The sequence below is a fragment of the Arachis ipaensis genome, chromosome B2 (assembly GCF_059453495.1).
Source record: "Arachis ipaensis isolate K30076 ecotype BB chromosome B2, ASM5945349v1, whole genome shotgun sequence".
Taxonomy (NCBI): domain Eukaryota; kingdom Viridiplantae; phylum Streptophyta; class Magnoliopsida; order Fabales; family Fabaceae; genus Arachis; species Arachis ipaensis.
Genome location: NC_142437.1, coordinates 68925970 through 68940429, shown reverse-complemented (window position 1 = coordinate 68940429; position 14460 = coordinate 68925970). Strand labels below are relative to the sequence as shown.

Below are 14460 nucleotides of genomic sequence, written 5' to 3'. Positions count from 1 at the left end.
AAGGAATGAGGGAGTATGAACAATCAAGTGAAATGAAATATTTCCCAAAGCCACAAAGTGACTCATACTGTGATGACAGTTACACAAACTGTGACTGGGAAGGGAATTTCAATGATTCATATTCCACTTATCAAGAGCCATCCACAAACTTACCCCCCATACAAACTTCCACGAACCAAAGCCTCTCAAAGCTTGAGACCATGCTTGAAAAATATGAGGAAAAGGCACAGATATCCTGGAATGAACAAGAGAACTTCTTCAAAAACATGGAAGTGCTGGTAGACCAAATGTTGAATACAAGGGAGGAGATAAAAGAGCAAGAAGAAGAGGCCCCTGTGTCAAGCAAATTTTCAGTGAAAAAGGAAGAGGTGGTGGAAGTATTTAAACCTGAACTTGCATATCCACAGAAGCCACTTGAGATGACAAGAGAACATGAAAACTCACAACCTTCATAAACTTTCCTGAACCAAAAATTCTCAACACTTGAATCTGTGATTGAAAAATATGAAGAGTAGATGAAGAAATCTTGGGAAAAATAACAAACCTCCTCCATGAAAGAGCTATTAAATCAAATGTTGAGTGCAAAGGAAGGAGTGAGGGAGCAAGAAAGTGAGGAAGACACTCAAGAGAAGTCACACTCAATTGAAGCAGAGAAGTGCATAGAGGAAGGGCTCATAGAACCTCCAATTCAAGAGGCTCTTGATGAAGAAAATACTCCAACAATCACACAACCACCAAGTTTTGATATCCAAGAAGTGAAGGCAACTAACAAGAGCACCAATCCTGTCCCTGATCCAGCAAGCAAGCTCAATCAAGCCATTTACAAAAGGAAGTTTGCTGAGGAGAGGCCAAGACAAGGGACACTAGCTGGTTCATCTCTCCCCTTGAGGTCATTCCTCTTAACAAACTGGAAGAAGAGGAAGAAAGTGAAAATAACATGTCAAGCTAATGACACTAAAAGAGCGCTTGTTGGGAGGCAACCCAACCTTAGGTAACATTTCATTTCTCTGACTCGTTTATTTTCTTTCTTTGCTTTGTTTAAATTTCAATAAATTGGCATATGATTACATTCTAAGTTTGGTGTTGCCATGCAACAATTTGTTTTCAATCTATCTAGATGATTGCATCAATTCTAATTGAAAGTGTCACACTAAGATTCTAAGTTTGGTGTGCCACTTATTTTTCTATGCAAGTCATACAGCAACACCACTTGTCTGCATAATCACAATGCCTCTGCAAAGTTATCTTTCTTTTGATTTAACATGTTAGTTTTCTCTTGTTTTATTCATTAATGCTTTCTTTTATCAACTGTTTTTGTTAATACATCACCAAGAAATTCTTACTCATGACAGATCCTTGGCTTGGTGATTGTATTTAACATATAACAGTTCCTTGTGTTTAGTTTTAGTTCAAATAAATTGACATATGGTTGCATTTTAAGTTTGGTGTTGCTATGCAACAAAATTTAGTTCTAATATTTACTAGATACTTGCATCAATTCCAAGCGAAAGTGTCACACTAAGTTTGGTGTGCCACTTATATTTTATGCCATGTATCAGGCACACTCTCTTATGTTTGCAATCACAATGTCTCTGTCTCTTGTGCCTTGATTGTTATATTTAATTTTTCTTGCTTAAAACACATGTACTACTAATATTTCATTGTGTAAGTGATGAGCGGATAATTTATATGCTTTTTGGCATTGTTTTTAGTATGTTTTTAGTAGGATCTAGTTACTTTTAGGGATTTTTTTTATTAGTTTTTATGTTAAACTCACATTTTTGGACTTTACTATGAGTTTGTGTGTTTTTCTGTGATTTCAAGTATTTTCTGGCTGAAATTGAGGGACTTGAGCAAAAATCAGATTCAGAGGTTGAAGAAGGACTGCTGATGTTGTTGGATTCTGACCTCCCTGCACTCAAAGTGGATTTTTTGGAGCTACAAAACTCAAAATGGCGCGCTTCGAATTGAATTGGAAAGTAGACATCCAGGGCTTTCCAGCAATATATAATAGTCTATACTTTGGCCGAGTTTAGATGACGTAAAAGGGCGTTGAACGCTAGTTCTACGCTGCAGTCTGGAGTTAAACGCCAGAAACACGTCACGAACCAGAGTTGAACGCCAAAAACACGTTACAACTTGGCGTTCAACTCCAGAAGAAGCCTCTACATGTGTAAACTTCAATCTCAGCCCAAGCACACACCAAGTGGGCCCCGGAAGTGGATTTATGCATCAATTACTTACTTCTGTAAACCCTAGTAGCTAGTTTAGTATAAATAGGACTTTTTACTATTGTATTTACATCTTTTGATTACCTTTTGATCTAGAGATCATGTTTTAGGGGGCTGGCCATTCGGCCATGCCTGAACCTTCATCACTTATGTATTTTCAACGGTAGAGTTTCTACACACCATAGATTGAGGTGTGGAGCTCTGCTGTTCCTCATGAATTAATGCAAAGTACTATTGTTTTTCTATTCAATTTAACTTATTCCGCTTCTAAGATATTCATTCGCACTTCAACATGAATGTGATGAACGTGACAATCATCATCATTCCCTATGAACGCGTGCCTGACAACCACTTCCGTTCTACCTTCGATTGAGTGGATATCTCTTGGATATCTAATACAGGGGACCGAGTCCGAGTTATTAAGTGTCTTTGTGGTATAAGTTAGAACCCATGGATGGCCATTCCTGAGATCCGAAAAGTCTAAACCTTGTCTTTGGTATTCCGAGTAGGATCTGGGAAGGGATGGCTGTGACGAGCTTCAAACTCGCGAGTGCTGGGCGTAGTGACAGACGCAAAAGGATATTAAATCCTATTCCAGTATGATCGAGAACCTCCAGATGATTAGCCATGCAGTGACAGCGCATTGGACCATTTTCACAAGAGAGGATGGGAAGTAGCCATTGACAACGGTGATGCCCTACATACAGCTTGCCATGGAAAGGAGTAGGATTGATTGGATGAAGACAGCAGGAAAGCAGAGGTTCAGAGGAACGAAAGCATCTCTATACGCTTATCTGAAATTCTCACCAATGATTTACATAAGTATTTCTATCTTTATTTTATGTTTATTTATTATTTATTTTCAAAAACTCCATAATCAATTATTATCCGCCTGACTGAGATTTACAAGATGACCATAGCTTGCTTCATACCAACAATCTCCGTGGGATCGACCCTTACTCACGTAAGGTTTTATTACTTGGACGACCCAGTGCACTTGCTGGTTAGTTGTGCGAAGTTGTGAAGTTATGTTTGGACCATGGTATTGTGTACCAGTTGTTGGCGCCATTGCCAGGGAGAGAACGAACAACAAATTTTACAACCTCAGAGTAACAATTTCGCATACCAAGTTTTTGGCGCCGTTGCCGGGGATTGTTCGAGTTTGGACAACTGACGGTTCATCGTGTTGCTCAGATTAGGTAATTTTCTTCTTATTTTGTTTTCAAAAAGTTTTCAAAAAAAATTTTCAAAAAAATTTTCTTCTTTTTCGTTTTTCCTATTTAATATTCGAAAAAAATATTTTCAAAAAAATTTATATTTTTCTTCAGAATTTTTAAGAATGAAATCTAGTGTTTCATGAAAAATGTTGAAGCCTGACTGGCTGTAAAGCCATGTCTAAATTCTTTTGGACTGAGGCTTCCAAACCATCAGCATAGAGGCAAGTTAATTTGATGACTTAGCTATTGAATGTCTGATTTGTATCTTCTAAAGCTTGGCTGGCTATTAAGCCATGTCTAACCCTCAGATTGGAGCTTTAGACTAAGAGTACAAGATTCCTGGAATTCATATTAAAAATTTTGAAATTCTTATTTTTCTTTTTCAAATAATTTTCGAAAAATACCAAAAAAAAAATCATAAAATCATAAAATCAAAAATATTTTATGTTGTTTGTTTGAGTCTTGAGTCAATTTTTAAGTTTGGTGTCAATTGCACTTTTTTTTTTCTAAAATTTTTATGCATTTTTTGAAAATTCATGCATTCATAGTGTTCTCCATGATCTTCAAGTTGTTCTTGGCCAGTCTTCTTGTTTGATCTTCATATTTTCTTGTTTTGTGTCTTTTCTTGTTTTTCATATGCATTCTTGCATTCATAGTGTCTATGCATAAAAAATTTCTAAGTTTGGTGTCTTGCATGTTTTCTTTTCTTGAAAATTTTTCAAAAATAAGTCTTGATGTTCATCTTGACATTCAAAGTGTTCTTGGTGTTCATCTTGACATTCATAGTGTTCTTGCATGCATTGTGTGTTTTGATTCATAATTTTTATGTTATGAGTCTTTTTCATGTTTTTCTCTTTCATCATTAAAAATTCAAAAATCAAAAAAATATCTTTCCCTTATTTCACTCATAAATTTCAAAAATTTGGATTGAATTTTTCAAAAATTTTTAAAATCTAATTGTTTCTTATGAGTCAAATCAAATTTTCAATTTAAAAATCCTATCTTTTTCAAAATCTTTTTCAAAAATCAAATCTTTTTCATTTTTCTTATTTATTTTCGAAAATTTTAAAAATATTTTTCAAAAATCTTTTTCTTAAGTTTATCTCATAATTTTCGAAAATATCATCAAAAATTAATGTTTTGATTCAAAAATTTTAAGCTTGTTACTTGCTTGTTAAGAAAGATTCAAACTTTAAGTTCTAGAATCATATCTTGTGATTACTTGTGAGTCAAGTCATTAATTTTGATTTTTAAAATCAAATCTTTTTCAAAACTGATTTTAATCATATCTTTTTTAATCATATTTCCTTTTTCCAAAAATTTAATTTTAAAATATCTTCTCTAACTTCTTATCTTTTTGTTTCAATCATATCTTTTTAAAATTTCAATCATATCTTTTTTAAAAACAAATTTCAAAACTTTTTCAATCAATCTTATCTTTTTGTTTCAATCATATCTTTTTCAAAACTACCTAACTAACTACCCCTCTCTAATTTTCGAAAATACCTCCCTCTTTTTCAAAAAAAAAATTCTTTTTAATTAATTAATTGTTTCAATTTTTAAATTTAATTTTAATTTTATCTTAATTTTTGAAAATCATTAACTCTTTTTCAAAAATTATTTTCGAAAACTTCTCTCTCTCATCTTCTTCTATTTATTTATTTATTTACTAACACTTCTCTTCCATCCAAAAATTTGAACACCACCTCCCTCTCTGTGTTCGAGTTTTCCCTCTTCCCTTCTTTACATTACATTCTTTTCTTCTTCTACTCACACAAAGGAACCTCTCTCTACTGAGGCAAAGAGGATCCCTATTATTATTTTCTGTTCCCTTCTTTTTCATATGAGCAGGAGCAAAGACAAGAACATTCTTGTTGAAGCAGACCCTGAACCTGAAAGGACTCTAAAAAGAAAACTAAGAGAAGCTAAAATACAACAATCCAGAGACAACCTTACAGGAATTTTCAAAAAGGAAGAGGAGATGGCAGCCAAAAATAATAATAATGCAAGGAGAATGCTTGGTGACTTTACTGCACCAAATTTCAATTTACATGGAAGAAGCATCTCTATCCCTACCATTGGAGCAAACAATTTGAGCTGAAACCTCAATTAGTTTCTCTGATGCAACAAAACTGCAAGTTTCATGGACTTCCATCTGAAGATCCTTTTCAGTTCTTAACTGAATTTTTGCAGATCTGTGATACTGTTAAGACTAATGGAGTAGATCCTAAAGTCTACAGGCTCATGCTTTTCCCTTTTGCTATAAGAGACAGAGCTAGAATCTGGTTGGACTCTCAACCCAAGGATAGCCTGAACTCTTGGGATAAGCTGGTCACGGCTTTCTTAGCCAAGTTCTTTCCTCCCCAAAAGCTGAGTAAGCTTAGAGTGGATGTTCAAACCTTCAGACAGAAAGAAGGTGAATCCCTCTATGAAGCTTGAGAGAGATACAAGCAACTGACCAAAAAGTGTCCTTCTGACATGCTTTCAGAATGGACCATCCTGGATATATTCTATGATGGTTTATCTGAGCTATCAAAGATGTCATTGGATACTTCTGCAGGTGGATCCATTCACCTAAAGAAAATGCCTGCAGAAGCTCAAGAACTCATTGACATGGTTGCTAATAACCAGTTCATGTACACTTCTGAGAGGAATCCTGTGAGTAATGGGACGCCTCAGAAGAAGGGAGTTCTTGAAATTAATACTCTGAATGCCATATTGGCTCAGAATAAAATATTGACTCAACAGGTTAATATGATTTCTCAGAGTCTGAATGGAATGCAAGTTGCATCCAACAGTACTCAAGAGGCATCTTCTAAAGAAGAGGCTTATGATCCTGAGAACCCTGCAATAGCAGAGGTAAATTATCTGGGTGAACCTTATGGAAACACCTATAACTCCTCATGGAGAAATCACCCAAATTTCTCATGGAAGGATCAATAAAAGCCTCAACAAGGCTTTAATAATGGTGGAAGAAACAGGTTTAACAATAGTAAACCTTTTCCATCATCCACTCAGCAACAGACAGAGAACTCTGAACAAAATACCTCTAATTTAGCAAACTTAGTCTCTGATCTATCTAAGGCCACTGTGAGTTTCATGAATGAAATAAGGTCCTCCATTAGAAATTTGGAAGCACAATTGGGCCACCTGAGTAAAAGGATCACTGAAATCCCTCCTAGTACTCTCCTAAGCAATACAGAAGAATATCCAAAAGGAAAGTGCAAGGCCATTGAATTGACCATCATGGCCGAACCCACAAGAGAGGAGAAGGACGTGAATCCCAAGGAGGAAGACCTCCTGGGACGTCCAGTGATCCATAAGGAGTTTCCCTCTGAGGAACCAAAGGAATCTGAGACTCATCTAGAGACCATAGAGATTCCATTGAATCTCCTTACGCCCTTCATGAGCTCTGATGAGTATTCTTCTTCTGAAGAGAATGAGGATGTCACTGAAGAGCAAGTTGCCAAGTACCTTGGTGCAATCATGAAGCTGAATGCCAAATTATTTGGTAATGAGACTTGGGGAGATGAACCTCCCCTGTTCACCAATGAACTAAATGCATTGGATCAACTGAGATTGCCTCAGAAGAAACAGGATCCTGGAAAGTTCCTAATACATTGTACCATAGGCACTATGACCTTTGAGAAGGCTCTATGTGACCTTGGGTCAGGGATAAACCTCATGCCAATCTCTGTAATGGAGAAACTGGGAATCTTTGAGGTACAAGCTGCTAAAATCTCATTAGAGATGGCAGACAATTCCAGAAAACAAGCTTATGGACAAGTAGAGGACATGTTAGTAAAGGTTGAAGGCCTTTACATCCCTGCTGATTTTATAATCCTAGATACTGACCCTTCCTAGCCACAGCAAGAGCTGTGATTGATGTTGACAGAGGTGAACTAGTCCTTCAATTGAATGAGGACTCCCTTGTAAACATGGAAAAGAGGCACAGTAAGCTTCTCTCAAAACAGAGTCATACAGAGCCCCCACAATCAAACTCTAAGTTTGGTGTTGGGAGGCCACAACCATAATCTAAGTTTGGTGTTGAACTCCCACATCCAAACTCTAAGTTTGGTGTTGGGAAGTCTCAACAATGCTCTGAACATCTGTGAGGCTCCATGAGAGCCCACTGTCAAGCTATTGACATTAAAAAAGCGCTTGTTGGGAGGCAACCCAATTTCTATTTATCTAATTTTATTTTTATTTTATTGTTCTTTCATGTTTTATTAGGTTCATGATCATGTGGAGTCACAAAATAAATCAAAAAATTAAAAACAGAATCAAAAACAGCAGAAGAAAAATCACACCCTGGAGGAAGGACTTACTGGCGTTTAAACGCCAGTAAAGAGCATCTGGCTGGCGTTCAACGCCAGATAGAACGCCCAAAACAAGCAGCATCCTGGCGTTATGACGCCAGAAATGCACACTGAGGAAAGCTGGCGCTGAACGCCAGAAACAAGCATAGAACTGGCGTTCAACGTTAGAAACATGCTGCATTTGGGCGCTGAACGCCCAGAACAAGCATCAATTCGGCGTTTAAACGCCAGAATTGCATGCAAAGGCATTTTACATGCCTAATTGGTGCAGGGATGCAATTCCTTGACACCTCAAAATCTGTGGACCCCACAGGATCATCTCAGCATCTGTGGACCCCACAGGATCCCCACCTACCTCCACTCACACTCTTCCCTCTTCTCATTCATCATCACTTCCCAATAAACACCTTTCCCCAAAACCCTTCACCAATCACATCAAGCTCTCTTCCCTACTACCCCTTCACCACTCACATCCACCCACTCTTCCCCATAAACCTACTTCATACACCCCACCTACCTTCAAAATTTAAAATCACTTTCCCACCCAAACCCTCCCTAAATGACCGAACCTAATCCCCTCCCTTCCCTATATAAAGCCCTCCATTCTTCTTCAGTTTCACACAACACAACCCTCTCTTCCCCTTCTTGGCCGAAACACATCTCTCTCTCCCTCTCCTCCATTTCTTCTTCTTCTTCATCTATTCTTTCTTTTCTTGCTCGAGGGCGAGCAATATTCTAAGTTTGGTGTGGTAAAAGCATAAAGCTTTTTTGTTTTTCCATTACCATGGCATCTAAGACCGGAGAATCCTCTAGAAAAGGGAAAGGGAAGACAAAAGCTTCCACCTCTGAGTCATGGGAGATGGAAAGATTCATCTCCAAAGCCCATCAGGACCACTTCTATGATGTTGTAGCCAAGAAGAAGGTGATCCCGGAGGTCCCTTTCAAGCTCAAAAGAAATGAGTATCCGGAAATCCGACATGAAATCCAAAGAAGAGGTTGGGAAGTTCTAACAAACCCCATCCAACAAGTCGGAATTCTAATGGTTCAAGAGTTCTATGCCAATGCATGGATCACCAAGAACCATGATCAAAGTAAGAACCCGAACCCAAAGAGTTATCTCACTATGGTTCGGGGGAAATACTTAGATTTTAGTCCGGAGAATGTGAGGTTGGCGTTTAACTTGCCTATGATGCAAGGAGATGCACGCCCCTACACTAGAAGGGTCAACTTTGATCAAAGGTTGGACCAAGTCCTCATGGACATATGTGTGGAAGGAGCTCAATAGAAGATTGACTCAAAAGGCAAACCGGTTCAACTTAGAAGACTGGACCTTAAGCCTGTGGCTAGAGGATGGTTGGAGTTCATCCAATGCTCAATCATTCCCACTTGCAACCGGTCTGAAGTTACCATAGACCGGGCCATCATGATCCACAGTATCATGATTGGAGAGGAAGTAGAAGTTCATGAAGTCATCTCCCTTGAACTCTACAAAATAGCCGAAAAGCCCTCTCCCTTGGCAAGGCTAGCTTTTCCTCATCTTATTTGCCATCTATGTTATTCAGCTGGAGCTTTCATAGAAGGAGACATTCCCATTGAGGAAGAAAAGCCCATCACTAAGAAAAGGATGGAGCAAACAAGAGAGCCCACTCATGGAGCTCAAGAAACACGTGAGGAAGCTCATCATCAAGAAATCCCTGAGATACCTCAAGGGATGCACTTTCCTCCACAGAATTTTTGGGAGCAAATTAACACCTCCCTAGGAGAATTAAGTTCCAACATGGGACAATTAAGGGTGAAACATCAAGAGCACTCCATCATCCTCCATGAAATAAGAGAAGATCAAAGAGCAATGAGGGAGGAGCAACAAAGACAAGGAAGAGACATAGAAGAGCTCAAGGACATCATTGGTTCCTCAAGAAGAAAATGCCACCATCACTAAGGTGGATTCATTCCTTGTTCTCACTTTCTCTGTTTTTCGTTTTCTTATGTTGAGTGCTTATCTATTTTTGTGTCTTATTACATGATCATTAGTATTCAAGTGTCTATGCCTTAAAGTATTGAATATGAATCCATCACCTCTCTTAAATGAAAAATGTTTTAATTACAAAAGAACAAGAAGTACATGAGTTTCGAATTTATCCTTGAACTTAGTTTAATTATATTGATGTGGTGACAATACTTTTTGTTTTCTTAATGAATGCTTGAACAGTGCATATGTCTTTTGAAGTTGTTGTTTAAGAATGTTAAATATGTTGGCTCTTGAAAGAATGATGACAAGGAGACATGTTATTTGATAATCTGAAAAATCATAAAATTGATTCTTGAAGCAAGAAAAAGCAATGAATACAAAAGCTTGCAGAAAAAAAAAATAGGCAAAAAAAATAGAAAGAAAAAGAAAAAGCAAGCAGAAAAAGCCAAAAGCTCTTAAAACCAAAAGGCAAGAGCAAAAAGCCAATAACCCTTAAAACCAAAAGGCAAGGGTAAATAAAAAGGATCTCAAGGCTTTGAGCATCAGTGGATAGGAGGGCCTAAAGGAATAAAATCCTGGCCTAAGTGGCTAAACCAAGCTGTCCCTAACCATGTGCTTGTGGCGTGAAGGTGTCAAGTGAAAACTTGAGACTGAGCAGTTAAAGTCAAGGACCAAAGCAAAAGAAGAGTGTGCTTAAGAACCCTGGACACCTCTAATTGGGAACTTTAGCAAAGCTGGGTCACAATCTGAAAAGGTTCACCCAATTATGTGTCTGTGGCATTTATGTATCCGGTGGTAATACTGGAAAACAAAGTGCTTAGGGTCACGGCCAAGACTCATAAAGTAGTTGTGTTCAAGAATCAACATACTAAACTAGGAGAATCAATAACACTATCTGAACTCTGAGTTCCTATAGATGCCAATCATTCTGAACTTCAATGGATAAAGTGAGATGCCAAAACTATTCAAGAGGCAAAAGCTACAAGTCCCGCTCATCTGATTGGAGCTATGTTTCATTGATAGTTTGGAATTTATAGTATATTCTCTTCTTTTTATCCTATTTGATTTTCAGTTGCTTGGGGACAAGCAACAATTTAAGTTTGGTGTTGTGATGAGCGAATAATTTATACGCTTTTTGGCATTGTTTTTAGTATGTTTTTAGTAGGATCTAGTTACTTTTAGGGATGTTTTTATTAGTTTTTATGTTAAATTCACATTTTTGGACTTTACTATGAGTTTGTGTGTTTTTCTATGATTTCAGGTATTTTCTGGCTGAAATTGAGGGACTTGAGCAAAAATCAGATTCAGTGGTTGAAGAAGGACTGCTGATGCTGTTGGATTCTGACCTCCCTGCACTCAAAGTGGATTTTCTGGATCTACAAAACTTAAAATGGCGCGCTTCCAATTGCATTGGAATGTAGACATCCAGCGCTTTCCAGCAATATATAATAGTCCATACTTTGGCTGAGTTTAGACGACGCAAAAGGGCGTTGAACGCTAGTTCTACGCTGCAGTCTGGAGTTAAACGCCAGAAACACGTCACGAACCAGAGTTGAACGCCAAAAACACGTTACAACTTGGCGTTCAACTCCAGAAGAAGCCTTTATACGTGTAAACTTCAAGCTCAGCCCAAGCACACACCAAGTGGGCGCCGGAAGTGGATTTATGCATCAATTACTTACTTCTGTAAACCCTAATAGCTAGTTTAGTATAAATAGGACTTTTTACTATTGTATTTACATCTTTTGATTACCTTTTGATCTAGAGATCACGTTTTGGGAGGCTGGCCATTCGTCCATGCCTGAACCTTCATCACTTATGTGTTTTCAATGGTAGAGTTTTTACACACCATAGATTGAGGTGTGGAGCTCTGCTGTTCCTCATGAATTAATGCAAAGTACTACTGTTTTTCTATTCAATTCAACTTATTCCACTTCTAAGATATTCATTCGCACTTCAACATGAATGTGATGAACATGACAATCATCATCATTCCCTATGAATGCGTGCCTGACAACCACTTCCGTTCTACCTTCGATTGAATGGATATCTCTTGGATATCTAATACAGGGGACCGAGTCCGAGTTATTAAGTGTCTTCGTGGTATAAGTTAGAACCCATGGATGGCCATTCCTGAGATCCAGAAATTCTAAACCTTGTCTATGGTATTCCGAGTAGGATCTGGGAAGGGATGACTGTGACGAGCTTCAAACTCGCGAGTGCTAGGCGTAGTGACAGACGCAAAAGGATATTACATCCTATTCTAGTATGATCGAGAACCTCCAGATGATTAGCCATGCAGTGACAGCGCATTGGACCATTTTCACAAGAGAGGATGGGAAGTAGCCATTGACAACGGTGATGCCCTACATACAGCTTGCCATGGAAAGGAGTAGGATTGATTGGATGAAGACAGCAGGAAAGTAGAGGTTCAGAGGAACGAAAGCATCTCTATATGCTTATCTGAAATTCTCACCAATGATTTACATAAGTATTTCTATCTTTATTTTATGTTTATTTATTATTTATTATTTATTTTCGAAAACTCCATAATCAATTATTATCTGCCTGACTGAGATTTACAAGATGACCATAGCTTGCTTCATACCAACAATCTCCGTGGGATTGACCCTTACTCACGTAAGGTTTTATTACTTGGACGACCGAGTGCACTTGCTGGTTAGTTGTGCGAAGTTGTGAAGTTATGTTTGGACCATGGTATTGTGCACCAGTTGTTGGCGCCATTTCCAGGGAGAGAACGAACAACAAATTTTACAACCTCAGAGTAATAATTTCGCATACCAGTAAGACATCCATGATCCATCTTAGCCCCATAGCCATTGTTCTAATTGTTGCTTGAGGATGAGCAAGCATTCTGAGTTTGGTAAGGGAAAGGGAAGAATAGAAAGAAAAGGATAACAGTAGAGAAGTTGAATTACAAGGTTGTAAAGTTCCTTTTCCTCTCATTTGTTTCCAGCACTTTAAATTGCATGATTGTCTTTATCTTCTCCGTATGCATGTGTGGTATGAATAAGCATAGCCTGAATTTTGATTTGCAACATGTTGTTGTGCCACTATAACTACCAACTTGAGTTTTGTAAAGTTCAAAGCAGTAAAGTATCATGATCTTAAACAAACAAGGTTATTAAAGAAGAATTTAGCATGTGCATACAAGTATTGGAAGGCTAGTATGATTAACTATTTCTCAATTGCATTAGATTTTATTTAATTGAAGTTTTCATCTAGGACATTTTGTGAAATCTTTGGAATTTATGAAAACCTAGATGAAGCAATTGCAAATTAAGGCAAGAAAGAAAAAGGGAAAGAATGAGAAAGCTGAAGGCTCTAAGTACCAATGACAGTTAAGTTGTTAAGTACTTGTGGTGTTTATGTATCAAGCAAAAAGCTTGAAAACAAAACACTTAGAGTCAAGGTTAGGCTCAAGTGAAAATGCACTCCCTCAAAGCTCAAGGCTCTGAGCATCAATGATTAGAGAGTTAAGAAAAGAAACAAACGAGCTCAAAGAAGTCCTCTAATTAAATGCTTGTGGTGCTTATGTGTCAAGTGGTAATACTTGAAAACAAAGCATTTCGAATCGTAGCTTTGTTATCAACTCATGGGGTAAAACACCCAAAAGGAGAAGGTAATAAGAAGATCAAAAGCTTGTTTCAAGGAAGAAATATAAGGAAAAGATTTCATAAATTGAGCTAGATAGAAGCATCAATCATTTACATTTCTTTTGTGATTGTGGCATGCATAGAAAACTAGCCAACCATGAACATTGAGTTGCTATTCTTCATACCTTGGATTGTCAATCTCTATTGCATGGTTCTTTTCTTGCTTGGGGACAAGCAAGGTTTAAGTTTGGTGTAGTGATGACATGTCATCATGTCATGTTTTTCTATGCTTTCTCATACAAGAAATTGATAATTAATGCTTGAATATTGAATGCTTTTGTGTCTAAATGGTATATTTTTTTATCTTTTGATTTTATAAATTTTGTAGGAAATAATAGAAGAAGAAGCAATAAAAGCACCAAAAAGAAGAATCATACTCCCATGGTGGCAAGAGAGTTGGGAACAAACTCAAAGAGGCTTCTGAGTTAAGCAAAGAGGATTTGCAACCCTGACCTCTTCACATTCCAATAAGAATAACTTGAGCTACAAAACTGCAAATGAGGTGATTTTAGTGGCATTGGAAAGTAGACATCCAAAGCTTTCTAAGCATATATGGCACTGCATAGTGGATACTAAATCTGAGGGAGAAAACTTGCCCCGAAAGTGCATAGATGAACATGGTATCAACCTGCAGTAAGGCCAGCTGACCTCTTCACCTTCCAAGAGGGATAACTTGAGCTGTAGAGCTTTGAATGATGCGCTCTCAATTGCATTGGAAAGTAGACATCCAGAGCTTTCCAATGATATATAATAGTATGGGGTGAATATCAAGTTTGGACCTCAGAAGCTGGCGCTAAGTTTGGCCTCCAAACAGCGCCCATAGCGCTACGTTTTGTTAGTGAACGCAACGCTCCTTCTATGAGCGCTACGTTTTCTTAGTGAGCGCTACGCTTTGAGCGCCAGGGCCTCTAAACAGCATGACCATGCCTTCTTCAAAGGACCATAACTTGAGCTACAGATTTCCGATTGATGCGCTTTCAGTTGCGTTGGAAAGATGACATTCAGAGCTTTCCAACGATATATAGCAATCCATATTTGGCATGAAAT

At 37.8% G+C, this 14460-nt stretch overlaps 1 non-coding gene across 1 annotated transcript; it reads right to left on the bottom strand.

The window, feature by feature from the left end:
• Positions 1-5824: 5824 nt before the first annotated feature.
• On the bottom strand, positions 5825-5932 carry LOC148574278 (small nucleolar RNA R71). Its single transcript, XR_015906108.1, has one exon. It is a non-coding gene; the product is annotated as a small nucleolar RNA R71 (small nucleolar RNA).
• Positions 5933-14460: the final 8528 nt, after the last annotated feature.